The sequence below is a fragment of the Zingiber officinale genome, chromosome 2B (assembly GCF_018446385.1).
Source record: "Zingiber officinale cultivar Zhangliang chromosome 2B, Zo_v1.1, whole genome shotgun sequence".
Classification (NCBI taxonomy): Eukaryota; Viridiplantae; Streptophyta; class Magnoliopsida; order Zingiberales; family Zingiberaceae; genus Zingiber; species Zingiber officinale.
This window is the reverse complement of record NC_055989.1, coordinates 123,004,714-123,025,829: the sequence shown is the minus strand read 5'-3', so window position 1 is coordinate 123,025,829 and position 21,116 is coordinate 123,004,714. Positions and strand designations below refer to the sequence as shown.

The 21,116-nt window shown below is 38.8% G+C and overlaps 1 long non-coding RNA gene across 2 annotated transcripts; it reads left to right on the top strand.

The window, feature by feature from the left end:
• The first annotated feature begins 9,329 nt into the window (after positions 1-9,329).
• Positions 9,330-10,814, top strand: LOC122049498. 2 transcript variants are annotated; one of them, XR_006130973.1, is made up of 5 exons: positions 9,330-9,926; positions 10,027-10,093; positions 10,266-10,333; positions 10,451-10,518; positions 10,710-10,814. It is a non-coding gene; the product is annotated as an uncharacterized LOC122049498 (long non-coding RNA). The 2 variants fall into 2 exon arrangements; XR_006130974.1 differs by having other exon boundaries at positions 10,410-10,518.
• The last annotated feature ends 10,302 nt before the right edge of the window (positions 10,815-21,116 follow it).

Genomic DNA, 21,116 nt, shown 5'->3' with positions numbered 1-21,116 from the left:
AACTCGGGAAAGAAACGCAAAGAAAACCAAAGATAGAAAAGAAGAAGAACCTTATAGAGAAGAATAAAGATCGACGAGGAACACGGAGTCGCCGGAAGAAGTAGCAACGAGATCACCGGAGCACTGAAACGCCAATGGAGGCTACGGGACACGCGAAGACGCAAATGCGGCGAGAAGGCGGAGAAGGCGAAGGCTTTATAGGGCTAAGCCCGATCGGCCTCCACCGTCAGATGCAGGTCACGAGAACCGAAGCACGCATCGAGCCGTCCATTTCAAACCGCCTCGGTCTCGTCGTCCACCACGCCGCCGCCGTACGATGACGCCAGCAGTGCCACGTGGCATTCGGCCACTGGAGCGCATTTAATGAGCGCGTACTCGTCCTTAATGGCGGAGATTGGCGCAAACTTCGAAGAGATCCGAGGAATGTCGGCGGTGACTAAAGTCATAGCTGTCCCCGTGTGGGCTGAGCGGAGGACAGTTTCACAGATGCCGCTTGGTGTGACTGGCGGTCCAGTCAGTCGGACTAATCGTCTCCTTCGACTAGACTTGAAGGGGAGGCAAGTGATCCGGCAGTAAGGTCGGGGGACCCTCTGGAGAGGAGTCAACGCCACGTGGAGGTCAAAAGTCAAAAAGGTCAGCAGGAGGTTCGGCCGATCGGAGATGGGGTGGGTCGACCGGACGAACGGGTCCGAGCGGAATCAAAGACAACCCGATGGGGAGTCGGGTTTCCGACGCTCATGGTGAACAGGGTCGCCGGGCCGAGCAGGTGGCCCGCTCGGCTGAGGCGTAAAGCATCAAGCTGTGGAGCACTCTCAGCCGAGCACCCGGTCGGACCTTTGTCCGGTCGGGCCGATGCCTGCCAAGCGGATGGATGCTCGGCCCAGGGAGAAAAGAGACAAGGACAAGGGGACATGAGGAAACATCTTCTGACAATAGGCACGTCTGACGACCAGGCCATACGTAGAATCGTACGACGGAAGGTTCTGTTGTCCCATCAGAGAGGTGCTCAGACTGTAGCAGTATGGTGTCAGGCATGCCCCTCTGGCAAGCCCATACTGAGGTATGGCATAAGACACGTGTACGTCTCGGTAGGTGTGCATAAGCCTTCCCACAGCTCTATATAAGAGCCTTCAGACTTCGCTAGAGGTACGCAATCACGCGATCTCACATCTTCGAAGCCACTATCATTTTCTTCTTGTCTGACTTGAGCGTCAGAGGGTCGTCGCCGGGAACCCCTTCCCGGCCCGACTTCTTGGCAGGTTCACCGGAGATCCATACGGCCGGTCAGAGATCCACGTCATCGGTTGGAAGAGCGCCACGTGCCTAGTGTCCATCAATTCAGCGTTCGGACAGGATCAGTTATCTTCATTGCTAGGATGATAAATGCTCTCGGATGAGCATTGTGGAGTAGGTTACTGCTCAAGGGGAAGCATTGGATTAATGAAGGGGATCGGACCTTCATTGGTAAAGTGAAAAATGCTCTTGGATGAGCATTGAGAAGAAGATTACTGATCAAGGGGGAGCATTGAATACAATGAATAGGAGTTTCATTGGGAAGTTGATGCATGCTCTAGGATGAGCATTGTGAAGTGAAGTAGAGCTCAAGGGAGAGCTTAGGCGGCAATGAAGACTATGAGATCTTCATTGTGGGGTTGTTAACAACATATGAGGTTGTAAACAACGTAGAGTTAACTCTTTTGGAGAAGAGTTTGTTTTCAATTTTTGATGTGTGACAAAGGGGGAGAATGGAAGGTTAAGTTAGGCCTTCATCCCAAGAAGGGAGAGTTTGCTTTCTAGGAAAGGGAGAGAATGAAGGAAACCTTCATTCATGCCTTGTCATGAAAGGGTTAAGGCTATGGGATTTAGCCTTGTGATAAAGAAGAGGTTAAGGCTATAGGATTTAGCCTTGGTATAAAGAAGAGGTTAAACTTATGGGATTTAGCCTTGTGATAAAGAAGAGATTAAGGCTATGAGATTTAGCCTTGGTATTAAGAAGAGGTTGAGGCTATGGGATTTAGCTTAACTTAGAGGTATTGTCAAACATAAAAAAATGGGAGATTGTTGGGGCAATTTCCCTAGGTCAAGGTTGACCAGTTTGACTAAGCTTGAGTTGAGTCAAGCTTGAGTCAGGATTTGAGTTTTGATGTTTGACAATATAAGGAGATTGCTGGAAGCAATCATCCGGTTATGGAGATGGTCAAAGGGTTGACCAGGTTGATGAGAATACAAGTCAAGTAGGTCAAGGTTGATAGGAGACTTGATTGGGAAAGTCATAACTGAATGTTAGGCATTTGGAAAATCCTAGTGAGGAGCTAGGCAGGGGAAAGTCCTAGTGAGGAGATAGGCAGGGGAAAGTCCTGGTGAGGAGCCAGGCAACGGGAAAGTCCTAGTGAGGAGCTAGGCAGGAGAAAGTCCTGGTGAGGAGCCAGGAAACGAGAAAGTCCTAGTGAGGAGCTAGGCAGGAGAAAGTCCTGGTGAGGAGATAGGCAGGAGAAAGTCCTGGTGAGGAGCCAGGAAACGAGAAAGTCCTAGTGAGGAGCTAGGCAGGAGAAAGTCCTGGTGAGGAGCCAGGCAACGGAAAAGTCCTAGTGAGAAGCTAGGTAAGAGAAAGTCCTGGTGAGGAGCTAGGCAGTTGGAAAGTCCAAGTGTGATCTTGGCAAAGGAAAAAAGTCCTGGTGAGGAGTCAGGCAATTGGAAAGTCCAAATGTGATCTTGACAAAGGGTGTAAGTCCAAGCATGTGGTCTTGGCAAGGTAAGTCCTAGTGCAACTTGGCAAGGAGAACCTGACAACTAGGATGAGGCCGAAGGAAGCTCCTGAAGGCAAGGCATGAAGGATGGGGAGATATCCGAGGGACGCGAGGCTGATGGAGGCTAGAAGGCTAGTTTGAGGTTGGTCGAGTGTGGCCAAATGCTAGGCATGGAGACCCAACAGGTCACGGTTGACCAGGAGTTGGGTTGGAGACTTTGGACTTGAGATTGAGTCAAGTCCAGGTTGGTCAATCGATTGGGCAATCGATTGAACCAGGGTCCAATCGATCAGCCGATCGATTGGAGTGTGCTGCGAAGGAAGAAATGGCCCAATCGATTGGTCGATCGATTGGAGCATGAATCGCGAGCATAGAGACTTTCCCAATCGATCGGGCAATCAATTGGGAGCTGCCAATCGATTGGTCGATCGATTAGGCAGCAGAACCTCTCACGCGGATGCGAGAGAACAGAAAGGTTCTGAATCGATCGGGCGATCGATTCAGAAAGTCCCAATCGATCGGTCAATCGATTAGGAAGTGACCGTTACGCAGGATGCAGGTGATGGACGGCTACGATGGAGCGGTGCTGATGTGGCAATCGATTGGGGATGAATTCGATCGATTGGGAGCACTGTTTAAAGCCTGGGCGGAGCGTTTTCTTCGCCAGATTTTTGCAATCTTCTTCCTGCGATTTTTTCGCGATCTTCAACGACTTTCTCCAATCTTCACTGCCAGTTCTTGAAGGCTCTTGGGAGTGTTCTCTCAAGGTTCAAGAGGCAACAACAAGCAACAAGTAAACAAGAAGAAGTAGTGTTTTCATTTGTATCTTGTACTCTCTTCTTGTATGTTTTGTTTGTATTGTTGTGTGAGTTTGTACGAGGCTTCTCCGCCTCTGGCTACGACCGAGGAGTGTTTCATTAGTGGAGATAGCATTGTGTGTGGATCATTGGATTAGTCACTTCATCTTGAGGTGGATACCAAGTAAATCCGTGTGTTAGCGTTGTAGTGTGTTTGTATTTTATTTTCCGCTGCATATCAAGACGAAGCAAGCACAAGTGCGTGACGAAATGCTATTCACCCCCCCCTCTAACAGGCACAAAGGTCCCAACACCGGCTTCACTCACCAGGACTTCTACCTTGCCTAACCTTTGATTAGGACTTACTTTTGCTAGTCATCTAGTCCTGACTAGACTTCTCTCTCCCAAACATCAGGTCCTGTTTGGATCAACCCTTGGTCATATTGTCAAATATCGAAACCCTAGAGGTCAATTGCACCAACAATCTCCCCCTTTTTTATGTTTAACAATTTTCTTAAGTTAGGCTTGAGTCTTTTAAGGGTTAATTCTCAAGATTTGAGAAATTCGAAAAAGTTTGAGAGTAGGTTAGGAATGTTTTTAACTTATTTTTCTAACTTAAGATTTTTCGAACTTAAGATATTACTCTCCCCTTTGACACACATCAAAAGGATATGAACTTAAGGGTTAGCTTCTATTAGGTTTTGCACCAACAATGTGCGAAAACCTTTTTGAAAGTGAGTTTTCTAAGTGACAGAAGTGACTTTCGAATGTTTAAGTTACTTTTTGATAGTGTATTTTCAAAATATTTTTCAAAGTGTTTTCATAAAAATTTGTAAAGCAAAGAGTAATTTTGTAAAAGATTATGAAAATAATTTTTCAAACTTAGTTTCAACGATTTTTAATAGTAATTTTTTAAAGATTACTTTTAGTCTTTCAATCAGGGCTTCCCCTTAACCTGACACATTCTTAGGACTTCTTGTTAACCACAAGGAAAACTTCCTATGTGTCAGGGGGTTGGTCCAAATTGAAGGTGAGTTTTCAAAACATTTTTTTTAAAAAAAAAATCATTGTGCATCAACACCTTTTAAGACCTTGTCAACTTAAGTTTTTTTTTAAAAATGTTTACTAAGTAATAAAATAAATTTTCAAAATATGTAACAGTTTTTGAAAAGCGTAGAGTGTTTTTTTTTATAAAATAAATTTGTAAGATAGTTTTCAAAATGAAAAAAAAATCTAAAATATTTTTCAAATAAAGTGTGAGAAGGTTATTCAAAATATTTTCATATTTATAGATTTTTCAAATATTTTTACATAATTCTCAAGAATATCTCCCCTGATGTCAACACTCTCCCTGAAGTTAATACTCCCCTTGAAGTCAACAATAGGGTTTGGGTACCTAAGTGTTCTAGGGGATTTAGTAATATTTTCCTATATAATTATTTCTATATCCTTGGTATAATTGTTCATTTAAGTTTGATTAATCAATTATTATAAAAATAATTGACTTTAGATTCAGGTGTAATAAGTTAAACTTTAGTTTAAGGTTAAATTAAGATAAGTTGTTATTAATTCAATAGTAGTTAATCAATAATTTATTGGTTAACTTTTACTTAATTCAATAATTTAATACTTATTTAATTAAAATAAATTAAATTTTGTATTAATTGATTGAGTTGATTAATGAAAGTGTTTGTTATAATTTACTTCCTTTTAAGTAGGATTAACTTAATTTAAGGATAGTAGTAATTTGAAGTTAAATATATTAAAGTTATTAAACAAAGTTAAGTAAGGTTCAATTTAAGTCAATCTTTAATTATGTTTTAATTAAAATAGTTAAAATTTTCATTAATATTTTAATGTAAAGTCAAGGTTGATTAAAAAAAATTTAGAGTCAATTTAATGTTTTTAATTAGGATAAATCTAGCTCATAATCAAGTCAACCTTAGTTCTCAAATAAGGTTAGATTTAAACAATTAAGTTTTAGTTATTTACTTATTAATTATTTAATTAAGTTTAAAGTTTAAATTTTGAATGATTTAATCATTTTATAAAATAGCTAATTTTTAAATTATTATTATTACCATTATTATTTTTAAAATGTTTTTTTAAAGAAATTTTTTTAAAATGTTTTTTAAAATAATTTTTAAAGAATTTTTAAAATAATTTTTAAAGAATTTTTAAAATAATTTTTAAAGAATTTTTAAAATAGTTTTTAAAGAATTTTTAAAAATTAATTTTAAAATAATTTTTTAAAATAATTTCTTTTTAAAAAGATTTTTAAAGTTTTTAAAATAATTTTTAAAATAATTTTTTAAAAGAATTTTTAAAATATTTTTTAAAAGTTTTTAAAAGAATTTTTAACATAATTTTTAATGTTTTTTTAAAAGAATTTTTAAAAGAATTTTTAAAAGTTTTTAAAAGAATTTTTAAAATAATTTTTAAAGTTTTTAAAAGATTTTTTAAAATATTTTTTTTAAATTTTTAAAAGAATTTTTAACATAATTTTTAATGTTTTTAAAATAATTTTTAAAATCATTTTTTAAAGTTTTTAAAATAATTTTTAATGTTTTTCAAAGAATTTTTAAAATTTTTTTAAAATAAATTTTAATGTTTTTCAAAAAAATTTTAAAATAATTTTTAAAATTTTTTAAAGTTTTTAAAAGAATTTTTAAAATAATTTTTAATGTTTTTAAAAGAATTTTTCAAATAATTTTTTAAAAGTTTTTAAAAGAATTTTTAATGTTTTTTTTTTTAAAATTAAATAAATTTTAAAATAAATTTTTAAAGTTTTTAAAAGAATTTTTAAAGTAATTTTTAATGTTTTAAAAGAATTTTTCAAATAATTTTTTAAAGTTTTTAAAATAATTTTTTAAAGTTTTTAAATGAATTTTTTAAAGTTTTTAAATGAATTTTTAAAATATTTTTTTAAAGTTTTTAAATGAATTTTTAAAATATTTTTTTAAAGTTTTTAAAATAATTTTAAAAGAATTTTTAAATCATTTTAAAAAGATTTTTAAAAGAATTTTTAAATAATTTTTAAAAGATTTTTGAAATAATTTGTAAAATGATTTTTAAAGTTTTTAAAATAATTTTTAAAGTTTTTAAACTTTAATACAAAGCTTCTTGTTTTTTTGTTGGATAAATTCCCATAGGTTTATGCTTTTCGTACTCAGATCAAATCACGAAAAATAGTCTACATTAATTAGAAGGCAGTTCATTTTCTGCAACAGTTAACTTCTTTTGTTGGGAATCTCTTTCAGAACAATTGTCTACCACGAGTTCAAATTTATGGGATATTTTGAGTTTCCCTGTCTTTTGTAATCAAATAAGCTAGTTTCTGATGCTTCCAAGAGGAAGAACAAGTATAAGCTGACCAAATTTGTTTTATCTTTTTATCCTTTTCAGTTGGATACTGCTTTGGAAAAGAAAGTGGAGCCCGAACTGTCTTATGGGATTTTGACAAATCCAGCGAGGGTCGTCCCTGCCCAAGAGAAGCACGTCAGATTCCTTGAGGGAACCCGATATGTTCCCATCAAGTTAGCACCCTCCGGATTTGTGCTTTTGAAGGATTTGCAGCCATCCAAAGTGGAGGTACTCGCCCTTTCTGACACACCAACGACAGCACCACCCAATGCAGCAAGAACTGGAGTAACTTCTACCAGACAACAGGTATCTGGTTCTTCAGCATGGCTGTAGATGATGAGCCTCAGCCTCCACAAGCATTCGAGTACGGGGGTTGATCAACCTATGACCATGTAGGGTATGAATCCAGTAGATGGGTGTTGCTTCATTGAAGGGAAAGAAGATGGGGAAACAACTACTGAAATGATTTCTTTAATTACCAGCCTCAACCTTGATCAATCTTTCTCAACTGTATCATTGTCATCGAATGAGTAGCACCACTTGATCGATGTCTGAGCAACAATGTCGCCTGTGAGTTGCCCATGGCCATTGCACTTGTGAGCAGAACAATGTTGTCCTGAAGCAGCAGTGGTAATGCTAAGAAGAGAGGTAATGAATCTGTTTGTTTTAGGCTGAAATGATTTCAAGGAAAAAGACACTTTATGCATGCATCACTACTTACCTTCCTTGCCATTACAGGAAAAAATTTCAACGAGTGTGAAGACACAAATTTATATCTTATGGATGCGATAAATTCAATCTTCATATCAATAATTTTATCAATGTGTTGTTGGTTGTTGGTCCATCTGGTAAAGTATAATAATACGTGAGATGAAACTATAAGTAGCTAAAGAATTTAAATTTTATTCATTTGAAACATTTTGAAATGTATTAAGCACTTTAAAAACACCAAATAATTGAAGCAAAGATAAAATAAATTAATTATAAATTCAAGATGTGCGATAAATAAATTTGTTGTAAAAAGTATATCTCATACCAACCTAATGTTTCCCTTTGACACTATAAATTTAAGACTCCTAAACATAGCACAGTATGTTATTATCCCTTTAGGAAAATATCTTGGAAAGGTCTACGTGCCCTCCATAATCCCTAGAAACTTCTCAATTTGACATATAAGACATTCTTGCGGCTTGGTGCGCGAAGTGTTGTTAATGCAGGGGTTCTGAAAAAAAATATATTGTACATAGTTTTATCCTATTTTACAAAAGGTTATTTTTGAAATTCAAATTCGTAATCTCTAAATCACACGATAATAATTTTATAATTATACTAATTAGCCTCACCTTCATGCCCCTATTTATAAGTCCCTAAAAAATAAATTATATTTAGTGATATGCCACAAGATAAAACACCTATAGAAATTTTCAATGCCCCTTGCCATACTCCTTTTATATAAGAATGTTGACCATTGTATTAATGTGGGTGCCAGTAAATTAATGAGCAAAGGATCACAAAAAGATCGAAATCTAAGTACCACCCACCTTGATGTAGAATACTTGATTTGTCCGGGAGCAGTGGTTTACTTACAAGAAGATTTAAAGTCATTATATATAACCAACCATGTATAAAAGTATTTGTTAAATTTGACAATCCATGATGTTTGTAAGTCCAATTCAATTATGTTTCCAACGAAGTTGTATATGATAAGGTTGAGTGGCTGGGACATTGAATCCGAAAGGCATCCACAAGTAGCCATTGAGTCATGAAAGAATAGAGGAGAAGCAATTATTAGACAATACAATATGTTGTCGGAGATTTTACGAGATATTAGCTGAATTTAAATTGCACTGAATTAAATTCAACTTACAGTAGAGATGACCTGAACGGATAATCTCAGGCTGCCAGCAGGTGCTGGTTCCTGCTCCGAGCTAAAGAATTGCCGAGCAAGAAGATCGGCTAAGCCACTAGTCTGTGTTGCCGAGATGAGGTTGGCTGGTCGGTCGGCCGGTCGGCCGGGTCGGTCGGGTCAAGTGGAGGTCAGATCGGTAGGTCGGGTCGGTCGGTCGACCGGTCGGTCGACCGGTCGGTCGGTCGGCCGAGTCGGTCGGTCGAGTGGGGAGGTCGGATCGGCAGGTCGAGTCGGTCGAGTCGGTCGGTCGGCCGGCCGGGTCGGTCGGTCGAGTGGAGGTCAGATCGACAGGTCGGGAGTGTAAAATACCGAAAAATGGCGAATAATGATAAGAGAATTTTCTGGAATTTTTAAAAAAAAATTCTGGAATTTTCCAGAGACCATATGGACGAGTTTACGGGAATAAAATCGGGCCCCGAAAAAGCCTGTTTAGGCTACCCCATTTAAGCGAGGAAAAGTTTTATTTCTTTTCCTTTTTCTTTTTCTCTTTATTTTCTTTCTCCTCCCGATTTTTTTCCCGCGGCACAGAAGCCCTAACTCCCTTCTCCGTTCCTTTTCTTCATTTTTCCCCTCGCGCCGGTTCCCTCTCCCAAACTCGATCCTCTCCTCTTCATCGTGCGCACGCCCACACCCTCTGATGCCAGCGACGAGAGTCGATTCCTCTCCTCTGGACGACGCGACGCCGACCCCTGATCCACCGGCATCAACCCTAGTGCCGGCCTCTCCTCCTCCTTCCCGAGCCGCACCAGGCGTCGTCACCATCTGAGGTCGGTCGGAGCAGTGCCGACCACTATCTCTTCAGTTTTGCCCTGGATTTGGTCCACGATGCCTCTGCCCTAGTGTCGGCTGCCGCCTCTTTGCCCTAGTCGACGCCACCACTACCGTCTCCCTCTGCCCTAGCCTCAGCTGACGCCCCACTCCCGACGCCAACAGTCACCACCAAGCCCTAACTGTTGATTCTCCTCCGACACCTTCTGCTATAGCTCCGGCAAATCTTTTCTCTGCCCTAGCTGCGAATCTTGGAGAGCATCTTGTTGCTATACAGTGATCTTGGAGTGGCTACATTGGTTATAGGCAGAGAGGAGGTGATCAATGTGAACTTGGAATAAGGTATGTTATAGGATGGTGGAAACCTGGATGTTGATTTCAGATAGGATTCTGTGTGTTGATAGATTCATTGGTCACTGCAGCTTCCTTTATTGTTTTTCAGCGCCAACTTTTGATTCGGCAGCAATATTGTTTGTTTGGTGGATCAACAGCAGTGACTTGGAGAAGAGGTGAGGGTATTTAGCATTGAGAAATTTATAGATGGTTTGGATGCTTAGTTTTGTTGATGCACCTTTAGTAGTAGTTGAATGGATTATTAGAATTGGTACAGGTTAGCTTAATTTAATTTGATGCTTAATGGTAAGACTTGGACTGATCCGAGTTTACTTTATGGATGTATAGGTGATTCTTGGTAGCTGTCGGTGGAGGTTTATAAGGTTGTAAGCTTTCTATCTAGGTTATATTCTAAGGTAAGAAGTATGATATCCGATTTGTAGTGATGCGAGTTTAATTTATAATTGGAGGTTATGGTTGTTTGTTTACTAGCCTTTGTAGCTTGACTGACATTGTTCACTGGCGATCCACAGCACCGGTCATTTTGTTTTGGGCAGGGAAACCCTTGACCGTGAGCCATCAGCGATCATCCTAGATTTGGGTGAGTTCTTATGAATTGGTTTAGATTAGGTTGTTGTGATGGATTATGCTTATTGCAAGTTCTAATTCGAGGAGTTAGATGATCCAATTAGGGTTTATAATTGGATCTGGATTTATGTTAGCATCTCGAGGATTTGATTTAGCTAATTAATTTATATGTAATTAGCTAAACCTGTATATCATGTATTATAGGACTCTGATTCGAGACGAGCATCTCAACGTTAGATTTGACTCGATTGGACTTGCTATTGGAGGTGGGTACCTCTTGACTTATCTTTTATGATATTATCAATTGGATATGCATAGTATTTTATAGCTACAAGCAATGATCATGTTTGTCTTTGGTATGTCACAGTTTGATACCCATAACATGTTATGTTTTGTCGCTTGTTATGCATCCAGGTTTATACCTCGTGATTATTGCCATGAGTACCTTAATTCCTAGAGTAAGTGACATACCATGCTTTACTGAGTTTAGGACTAGATTTTGGATTTTTATTATCTGGCATGTGTACCTATATTTTTATATCATATTTGATCTGTGTACCTAGACCCTTTTGCTTTAATCTATGTATATTGTTGGTACATATTTTGTGGAGGTGGATATGTTCAGGACCTAGGTTGTTATACCATAGAGGCCCTGTATACCCTAGATCTGTGGATTTGGCTTACTGGCACTAGGGTACACATTTTTATATATATATGAATTTGGTTCAAGATAATGTCATGCTTAGTGTCATGCACCATTCGCATGATTTCATGCTGCGTGATAGACTGCTCCATTATAGTAGAGCATATCGCCAGTTTCATCACTGTGTTGGATCGAGACGCGCTAGAGGGGGGGTGAATAGCGTTCGCGGCTATTTCGTTTTTCGGAAAACACTCGAGTAATTAAAACGCAGCGGAAAATAAGAAAGCAAGCACACAGAGACAGGAGGATTTACTTCGTTCGGAGCCTTGATCGACTCCTACTCGAAGGCCCGCGATCCTTGATCGCTTTCCGTGGGCAACAACTATAAGCTCATAAAAACTATTACAAACTAATTACAATTCAAAGCAGTAAAAGATTATACCGACAACAAAGGACTAAATCTGAAGCTCCGGGTTGTCGGGGTATCGTTGCAGCACTTCGGGATCGTCTTGTAGGCAGCTTGAAGCAGATAGTTCACTTGGAAATCGTTTGGAGTTCATTGAAGAGAGCTGCTGGTCGAAACCCCTTATAAAGGGGGTTCAAGGCGCCTTCTACTGTTCACCAAGGCGCCTTGAATGGCCGAGTCAGCCGCGGAGATAAGGGGCGAACTGGTTGAACCTTATCACAGATTCAAGGCGCCTTCATCTGTTCAAGGCGCCTTACACTGTTCACCAAGGCGCCTTGAACAGCTTCTCGCAGCCAGCTCCTTGCCTTGCACCCGAGGTGCCTCCAAGCTCCATGGAGGCGCCTCGGACACTGTTCATCCGAGGCTTTAGGTTGCTCCTTTGCACCTGCAAGATATGTTAGTCCCAAACACTATCCTGCAACACAGAGTTAGCACAATAAACATTATAAAAGAAGTATAGACAGTCTCCGGACTGTCCGAGTCTGACTTTGGGTTTCCCACCGGAAACCCTAGGTCGACCCGACGCCTATTGTTCCCTCTACGGGGAACGCGTCCTCACCTACTCCACTCAGGAGATTTACCTGTTGTCAGTCCGGTCCTCCAGACCGACTGGACTTTCCACCTAGGGTTACCACCCCCTAGGACCTAGGGTTACCGCCCCCTAGGGTTTTTCTCCACCTAGGGTTACCATCCCCTAGGACCTAAGGTTGCCGCCCTTTAGGGTTTTTCTCCACCTAGGGTTACCACCCCCTAGGACCTAAGGTTGCCGCCCCTTAGGGTTTTTCTCCACCTAGGGTTACCACCCCCTAGGACCTAAGGTTGTCGTCCCTTAGGGTTTTCCTCCACCTAGGGTTACCGCCCCCTAGGACCTAAGGTTGCCCCCCCTTAGGATTTTCCTTCACCTAGGGTTACCGCCCCCTAGGACCTAAGGTTACCCCCCCTTAGGATTTTCCCCTGCCTAACCGCAGTTAGGACTTTCCTGAAATACTCATTCAACATATTAGATAACAAGGAATCTTAACTTTGAATCCCTTTGCCATTATCAAAACTGAGGTTCGATCGTCGGATGCTTACTGCACCAACAATCTCCCCCTTTTTGATTATGGCAACCGAAATTCAAAGTTAAGTAAAAATGCAGTAAAGATACACATAGATAAGCACATGCATAAATAAAGCATAGGCACATTTACAACAAAATTTTCGTTTTAACTTTAATTTATAATATTCTTTGAATTTCTTCCTACTCTCCCCCTTTGCCATATATCAAAATACCCAAGAGAGTGAAGAAAATCTGGGCCTTAGCTTAACTTTCAAAGATAATTTTTAATATTATCTTCCAATCTTTTAATTTACTTTTGATAAACACTTAGTTTTTCTTGTAAGACTTTTAGATAGGTGAAATCATAATTTTGAAAGCAAAATTCTTCCTTTAGTTTGAGAGATACTGAGATAAAGTTATTTTGTCTTTAAACAGTAACTTAGCAAATTTTTGTGATATAAAAAAATTGTTTTCATGAAATTTTGAGAATGTTTTGGAAAATACTTAGCATTTTCAGCAGAACTTAGTATTTGAAAACAATTGCTTTGAGAGACACTTAGCTAAATAATTTTTTTGTTTTAAAACACTTTAAAAAGTACTTAGCTAAATGTTTTTGAAAAAATATTTAGCTAACTTTGAAAATACTTAGCTATGTTTTCAGCTTAAAAATGATTGCGTTGAGAAAATATCTTGCCAAGATAATTTAAAAGTTAGGTCATAAATAATTTTAATTTTAAAGCTAAGTTAAAAATAACTTGAATTTTCGAAGATATGCCAAAAATAGTTGTTAATTTTTAAGGTCAAGCCAAAAACTTTTTAAAGAAAAACTAATTTTAAAACCGACTCAAAATCACTCCCCCTTAATTAATGTCTTAATAAATTTTGAGTTCAGGAGTTCAAGCATGAGAGGTTAAAAAATTATTTTCCTAATTTTCCATCTAACTCATTCTAGATTAACAAGCATGTTTAGCATATGAGTGAGAGTGAGATAGAGTTTACTTTAATTTACAGCATTGAAAATATCAGTTAGAATTCCAAATAAATGACCAGTATTTTGAAGATTTAAAAAATTAATTGAGTTTAGAATTTCAAAGAATTTAATAACTTCTGAAAATAAGTTTTTCAAGTATTTTTCAAAGGATTTTGAAATAATTTTTTTCAAGTATTTTTCAAAGGATAAGTTTTCAAGTGTTTTTCAAAGGATTTTGAAATAAGTTTTTCAAATATTTTTCAAAGGATTTTGAAATAATTTTTTCAAATATTTTCAAAAGATTTTTAAATAATTTTGAAAGAGATTTTGAAAAGATTTTTAAATAATTTTGAAATTAATTTTGAAAAGATTTTTTAAACAATTTTGAAATTAATTTTGAAAAGATTTTTTTTTTTTAAACAACTTTGAAATTAATTTTGAAAAGATTTTTTAAACAATTTTGAAATTAATTTTGAAATTGATTTTGAAAAGATTTTTTAAATAATTTTGAAAAGATTTTTAAATAATTTTGAAAAATATTTTGAAAAGATTTTTAAATAATTTTGAAATTAATTTTGAAAAGATTTTTTTTTTTAAACAATTTTGAAATTAATTTTGAAAAGATTTTTTTTTTTAAACAATTTTGAAATTAATTTTTAAAAGATTTTTTAAACAATTTTGAAATTAATTTTGAAATTGATTTTTAAATTTTAAGTTTCTTAGTCATCTCACCCGATCTAAGTTTTCAATCAGGTAATCCTATAATTGTTGTGAGATGAATTGAGGTTCAATTTAAGGGTTTGTTTTAACTTTGTGTTAGATTCAGGTTTAGCTTTGGGTTCAACAAGTAAGTATTCTTTGGATAAACTTCTGGGGTATGGTGAGTCACAAGGAACTCATTAAAGTAACCATGCCTTCGAGGTTTTCCAAATAGTCCTACCCATTGAACTTAATACTAAACTTTGGTCTAACTAGTTAGGATCCATTTAAGGATAGCTTCGGTCAGTTCCACTTGGCCAAATGCAGCAGGTCGAAGTCATACCCAAGCTTCCCTAACGTACTATCATCCAAAAACTTCACCAGTACCGTTGGTTAAGTTAAACTTAACCCATTTTAATCTAACCTTAATTACCCTGCCGGGTAATCTATTCTTATTTACCCTTATCGAGTGGATTAATTTCGGAGGTGCTAGCTATTCTGGAGCCTCCTCCTATGTTATTGATTTACGTTTTATTAAGTTAAATAAATAAAAGGTACTTGATTATAACTTGGTTTGTACTATTTAAGTTTTACTTTAGACTTATAACCCAAGTCTAGATTTCGTGATTTGACTAAATTAGTAACAATCTTCTCTAATTTATCAATTTTATCTTTTAAAATATTATTTTGTATTTCTACTTTTCTAAGAGTTAATTTCTTATTTTTATTTGAATTAATTTTGTTCATTACATTATTAGCATGCATATCTAATTTTGAAGAGAAATCTATACTAGAGCAAGCAGGATTAGTTAAGCTAGTGCGATCATGTGTTGCAAAAACTGGATTTTCATATAATGTAAATGTACTAACCTTGATTTCTCCCTCTGGATTCTTGGGTCTTCTTTCTGGGCATTGTCTTTTGCAGTGACCCATTAGTTTGCATTTGGAGCATTTGATGTATTTCTTCCCCCTCCTGATCATTTTCTCCTTCTCCTTCGATTGTGCCGGTCGAGTCTTACGAGTGCGGCAGTCGTTTCTATAGTGCCCTCTCTCCCTACACTTAAAACAGATTATGAGAGATTTACAATTTGAATTTACAATTTTACCTTTTAGATCCGTGATAGGATCCTCCCCCTTGACTGTTGCCATTTCAAATTCTGACTCAGATTCAGATATCTCGTCTTTGGCCATCAGTGCTATGATATCGATTTGCTCTGATTCTTCAGAGTCTGGTTCGAAGGTTGACTCTGAGGATTCAATTTCAAATTCGGACTCAGGTTCTATTCGATCTTCTAACTCTGAAGGGATCTCATAAAGCTTGAGCACTTTCTCCCAAAGCTCCTTAGCATTGTTGAACTTTCCAACTCGATCAAGATCTGAATTTGTTAGTCCGCATAGGAGAATGTAAGTTGCTTTTGCATTTGCCTCGAATGTCCTTATTGTTTGTGCATCCCACTTGTCATAGGTGATGGGTACACCTTCTTTGGTGGGAAGAGTGAATCCAATATGGACTATGGTCCATATTTCTGCTTCGGTCTTTAATTGATGCTCCACCTGGTCTTTCCAGTATCTGAGGTTCTCGTCAGACAGCAGTGGTAGGCATGTGGAGTTGTACCCATCTTCGTAGGCCATTAGAAGGAATCTCGCAAAATAAACACAATAAAACTTGTTCCAAGACTTGGTCTTGGATTAGTAGTGCGGTAGAGAAATAAAAATAGTAATTCAGGAATTTCGAGAGAAAATAATAAAATCTTATTAAAATATTATAAAAAATATTACTACAAATTTTTGAAAACACGATATTTCACTAATTCCAATCAATGGTAAAAAGATGAAAATGGATTTTTTGAAAATAGTTTTGGAGGGAAAAAAAACGAAAGGCGTAAGGTTATATTTTCAACCTATACACACGACAAAGCCACGAAAAAATGCTTGAATGGTGGTTGCACCAGTTCAAAGCGACCCCGCTCTGATACCAATTGTTGGATCGAGACGCGCTAGAGGGGGGGGGGGGGGGGGAATAGCGCTCGCGGCTATTTCATTTTTCGGAAAACACTCGAGTAATTAAAACGTAGCGGAAAATAAGAAAGCAAGCACACAGAGACAGGAGGATTTACTTCGTTCGGAGCCTTGATCGACTCCTACTCGAAGGCCCGCGATCCTTGATCGCTTTCCGTGGGCAACAACTATAAGCTCGTAAAAACTATTACAAACTAATTACAATTCAAAGCAGTAAAAGATTATACCGACAACAAAGGACTAAATCTGAAGCTCCGGGTTGTCGGGGTATCGTTGCAGCACTTCGGGATCGTCTTGTAGGCAGCTTGTAGCAGATAGTTCACTTGGAAATCGTTTGGAGTTCATTGAAGAGAGCTGCTGGTCGAAACCCCTTATAAAGGGGGTTCAAGGCGCCTTCTACTGTTCACCAAGGCGCCTTGAATGGCCGAGTCAGCCGCGGAGATAAGGGGCGAACTGGTTGAACCTTATCACAGATTCAAGGCGCCTTCCACTGTTCACAGGGCGCCTTCATCTGTTCAAGGCGCCTTACACTGTTCACCAAGGCGCCTTGAACAGCTTCTCGCAGCCAGCTCCTTGCCTTGCACCCGAGGCGCCTCCAAGCTCCATGGAGGCGCCTCAGACACTGTTCATCCGAGGCTTTAGGTTGCTCCTTTGCACCTGCAAGATATGTTAGTCCCAAACACTATCCTGCAACACAGAGTTAGCACAATAAACATTATAAAAGAAGTATAGACAGTCTCCGAACTGAGTTTCCTCGAAACTCTAGGTCGACCCGACGCCATTGTTCCCTACGGGAACACGCCTCACCTACTCCACTCGGAGATTTATGTCAGCCCGGTCCTCCAGACCGATGGACTTTCCACCTAGGGTTACCACCCCTGAGACCTAGGGTTACCGCCCCTAGGGTTTTTCTCCACCTAGGTTACCACCCCTAGACCTAAGGTCGCCCCTTAGGTTTTTCTCCACCTAGGTTACCACCCCTAGGACCTAAGGTCACCCCTTGGGTTTTCCTCCACCTAGGTTATCGCCCCTAGGACCTAAGGTCCCCTTAGATTTTCCTTCACCTAGGGTTACCGCCCCCTAGGACCTAAGGTTACCCCCCTTAGGATTTTTCCCTGCCTAACCGCAGTTAGGACTTTCCTGAAACACTCATTCAACATATTAGATAACAAGGAATCTTAACTTTGAATCCCTTTGCCATTATCAAAACTGAGGTTCGATCGTCGGATGCTTACTGCACCAACACACTGTTCGGTGATCCGTTGGTCCGCTCATGGGTAGCGTGACGCAGCGTGGTAGCACGTCAGTTTTGCTCTGTTCGGTGCTCCGTTGGTCCGCTCAGGGGTAGTGTGACGCAACGTGGTAGCACGTCAGGAATCCCTCCCCGTCATGGTGTTCCGAGAGATGAGAGCATTGCGCTCCCCCAGTTATGATTTGGGGTAGGAGTATGTGTGTACTCCGACAGCATCCCGTCCACTCGGTCACTCATTAGGAGTAGTGACGTCAGAGTGCATGGTTGTCACAACCCTACTCACTCAGTCTCACCATTGTGTGTGAGATGGCTGACTGGCGTCAGGGGTGACCATGTCATTGGCATCATACGCATTGATGCATTTATTGCTTGTCACGATTTATTCACGATTCGTTGGATCATATGTTTCGACATGTATCATGATATATGACACTCTCGGTTTGTGACCCTTTTATGCGGATAGGAGTTCGGTGAGTACAACTTCCCTCGATTACCTTTCGCCAGCATTTTTCCATATATGATTAGGAAGTTGTATTCCATGTTTATTCTTTGTTAGATATATCTTACTAGACATGTCCATCGTTGGTATTCACTGAGTATTGAACTCACCCCCATCGACACTATATTTTCTGTACCGATTGTTATGGTCGCTTGGGAGTATCCTGGCAGCGTCCACGTCCTATCGTAAATCTATAGTTTAGCTAAGTTTTATTTATTTTATTTACGTATAGCTGTACTCGGTTTTGCTTCCGGAGCGTTGATGTTGTTATGTGGTATTTTGTATTGGTTGTTGGTTGTGTAAGCCTAATCGGCTAGCAGTTTGTGTTTTGGTTTGTATTTGCGTGGTTGTGTGTATATTCCAGCCGTCTGTGACTGATGTATATTGTCTGTAGAAATGCTTCAGATTGTCACCCGTACAGGGGAGGTGCTATCGAAATTTCTTCGGACAGAGACTCCCCCGGGGCGTGACAGGGAGGATGACCGAAGCCTGCGAGTCGCAGTTTCCTTGAAACAGATTCGCCCCCACCTCCGGCTGTGCTTCGAGGCTTAGTTGGGTGGTCTGTTTCCCAGGATACAACGGTCTGACCGTGAACTCCACCAAGCACCGGTGGTCACGGCGAATTGAGTGGTACCCGAATGCTACCGCGAGCAATCTGCCGAGCAGGAGTTGCACGACAGAGTAGGGAATGAGGAGGAGAGCTTCTAGTTGCTTTCGCTATGTTATCTGCGTAACCTTTTGCCTGTGGTCGCAGCCTCCTTATATAGGAACTCAAGACCAAAGGACAGCAGTCATGAACAATTAATGATCATTACTCAACGCCAGCTTTTCACTTGGTCGTTTTGATTCTGCATTAATCTTTCTGTAATGCATTTGTTACACAAGCAGCAAAAAGATATATGTGGCAAAATGTTGGTTGTTCCGCTTGGGCAAATTTTGCCCCGACCGGTTCGACAAACGTGTGCGCAAGTCGCTCTCGCGCACGAGTCAACTTGGTTCAGTGCAATTCGGGCCCTGGATTTGCACCCCCCCCTGCGCACCCACGGGTGAGAGAGAACCTCTCCCCATGCATTTGTTCACATCCTTAATGTATGTGAATCAATATAAACCAACAAAGATGCCAAGAAATTCCCAATGTGGGATTAAAGTCCCATGCACAATAGAGCTTCTTCTCTTCCTCCTCTTCTCCATTCACACTTATGTAACAGCAATTTCCTCCCTTCTTATATGCTCAAGTGGATAAAACTCCAATGAACACGTAACTAAAGGATGTTGGACTTCTGGGTTATTTGCTGTGAGCGCTTCCCGATTTATTTGGTGGTCGATGAAAATTTTCCATAGGACTAGGTCGATCATCACAAATTCAATGTTACTTAGTATGATTAACTATTTTTTTTCAAATGGATAAAACTCACAAAAGATATGTGACAAACAATTAAATCATTTTTTTTGTATAGACATGTCAAGTATTTTCATTTTTTGAGAGTTAAGTCGTACGAAATCTTTTATCATTAGACGGCCCAATAGTTCGATATTGGAGACTTTGGTGACAAGTGTAACGCAAGTTGCCTTCATCATTGACGCCTATGGGATACACTAAGCCCTCTCAAATAATCTAGGCAGATCAATTAAGAGCATAGATTATAATATGGATGTCAAAGAGAACAACTAAATATAAAGTAATTCAACTGCCCCATTCTCTGTTGGGCTGGGCTGGGCTGGGCTGAGTTGGTCCATCCAGCCGGCCTTCAAGATCGCTCTGCTACAGCCTCCAGGTATCAATCAACCCTTGTTAGTTCTTATATTAATTAAATCAGGCGCCGTTATTTTGCGCCAATTCGTATTCAAGCCCTTGTTCGTTCTCCTCTTCCACTTTCCCTCCCCTTCCAATTTCTCCTCCTCCTTCGCTACCTGATTATTATGATGATGCTTGCGTCGGATGCAAAACCACCCTCTGTTCATGGGCTCGACAGTACTGGAGTCCTAGGTGAGTCGCATGAGACAAAAGGAATCAGACGCACGATGAGTCCGCCAGAGACGACGCTGCCAAAAAGCAGGGTAGAATTGCCGATTTCTACGCCTAAACTATCCTTGGTTTTGGATTTGGATCTCACTCTCTTAAACTCGGTCAATGTAATCTATTTGCACTACTTGCATTGTATTTATTTGTTAATTTGTTGATTTTGTCAAAATAATTATATTAAATGTTAACAAATTCATTTGATGGTTTTGCATCATCAGTTTGATCGAGTGACTTCAACCGATAGACGACTTCTGAGGAGAAAACTAAGGATGCAGCAGGAGAAGGAAGATTGTGATATTTTCTGCGTCGATCGTCTTCGATGTTGGACGAAATTCAGACCCGGAATCAGAGAATTCCTCCACAAGGTAACTTCTACGGGTTTTTTTAAATATTAATATAAGAATATTGTTATTGGCCGATAAAGATACTTAACTTCTGAAAATAACCATAATAACAATCGATAAGAATGTTTTTAAAAAAAAAAAATGAAGAAATGAAGATTAAAGGAAAGTAAGAAGTCAATAAAATCGACATTAAGTCATCCACATGAAGGGGATGAATATTAATATAATTACTATCTACCATGCATGGGAGGGTGGGGAGTTCGATCAGACCTCACGATTCCATTTAGATAAAAATTTAAGTGAGTTTAATTAATCACATATGAATCTTTACGGGCCATTTATAGCAAACAACAAAAAGACAACTAACAATATTGGGTATCATTTTTTTTGTCAAACTAGTAAAGACTTGTTCAGTTTATTCTCCTGTGACCATTATTCATATCCTATATATGAATGATGTTTTACTCACTAACATTACTGAACTAATTAATTTTTAATAACATTGATAGTTATAATTGCATATGCCTTTTTTATAATTTAAATAGAGAACTGCTTATTTTTTTTTTTTTTTTTAATGTGGCTCGCATTCATTTATTACATGTTATACAGATTATGAATTAATCATTTCTTTAGTTTTTAATTGCAGGCGAGAGAATT